This window comes from Physella acuta, unplaced genomic scaffold (genome assembly GCF_028476545.2).
Source record: "Physella acuta isolate Inbredline_101_S28 unplaced genomic scaffold, ASM2847654v3 ptg000016l, whole genome shotgun sequence".
Classification (NCBI taxonomy): Eukaryota; Metazoa; Mollusca; class Gastropoda; family Physidae; genus Physella; species Physella acuta.
Window position 1 is genome coordinate 107,284 of NW_026731536.1, and position 1,622 is coordinate 108,905.

The following is a 1,622-nucleotide window of genomic DNA, read 5'->3' on the forward strand; positions in this document are numbered from 1 at the left end:
AATGGAGGTATAAAAAGACGTCACGATTCTTCTTTCATGCGGTAACTGGACCGTTAAGTCTCGAACTACGCATGCGCAGAGGGCTGTGTGTTCGATATGGTTTACAAGACATAGATGTGTAGTTGGCTTTAATTTGCAGCAAATCTGGCCACTTTAGAAAGAGAAAGTAGAAGATTGTCAAAGACCAACATCATCACCAACAACATCACCAACAACATCACCAACAACATCACCAACAGCATCACCAACAGCATCACCAACAGCATCACCAACAGCATCACCATTAACATCACCAACAACATCACCAACAATATCACCAACATCATCACCAACAACATCACCAACAGCATCACCAACAAAATCACCAACAACATCACCAACATCATCACCAACATCATCACCAACAACATCACCAACAACATCACCAACAACATCACCAACAACATCACCAACAGCATCACCAACAGCATCACCAACAACATCACCAACAACATCACCAACAGCATCACCAACAACATCACCAACAACATCACCAACAACATCACCATCAGCATCACCAACCAAAACAAATTTATATAAATGATGATTGGTCTGTTTGTATCGACACGGCATTTTTCCCCAGCAAAAATGTAGACGCCCTTTCCCTAAACCCAATCAATGCTAGGCACAAATAAAAGCTGAGTCAGCGACACACTAAATTTTAACTTGGTGTCGGGTGTTAGCTTGGGTTACGCAACACACGGAAACCGAAAGTTATAGAAAACAATATTAAATAAACGATCTTATTATTATTATTCGTCGCCCCCCCCCCCCTCCACTTCCATAAGGATTAAGACAACACCCCTTGGGACCAAGAGCACACCCATATAGACTGAGACCAATCCCCTAGGGTCTGAGACCACACCCTTGGGACCAAGACCACACCCATATAGACTGAGACCACACCCCTAGGGACTGAGACCACACCCTTGGGACCAAGACCACACCCCTAGGGACCGAGACCACACCTCTAGGAACTGTGACCCCACCTCTAGGGACGGAGACCACACCCCTAGGGACCGAGACCACACATCTAGGGACGGAGACCACACCCCTAGGGACCGAGACCACACCTCTAGGGACTGTGACCCCACCTCTAGGGACGGAGACCACACCCTTTGGAACCGAGACCACACCCCAAGGGACCGAGACCACACCCCTCCAACTAACGGATAATCTCTCCATCCCAGGCCATGTCGTTCCAGCATCTTCAGATTCACCTCACCTGATCTCCACAACAGATAGCGTATTGCCCCACCCTCACACCCCACACACAAGCCAGAACACACACACCAAATCAACACATTGCTTCACCCTCACACACCCCTCACAAACCAGAGTTGAGAAACTTGTTTTCCTCTAGCCAAGCATTGGCCTACACGTATAGTGTCCTATAGACTAGATCAACATAAGCGCCCATCTCTCCCCAGCATGAGACTAGATCAACAGATTGTCTTTCTCTTCTAAACCCCTCCAGACCTATTGAAACTGTAACATAAAACCACCAAGAATCGGTTCCAGGGACTAAAACATCGTAAGTGGAGCGAATCTATTTTTAGTTCGGGAGCTTCATTCCATGCAAT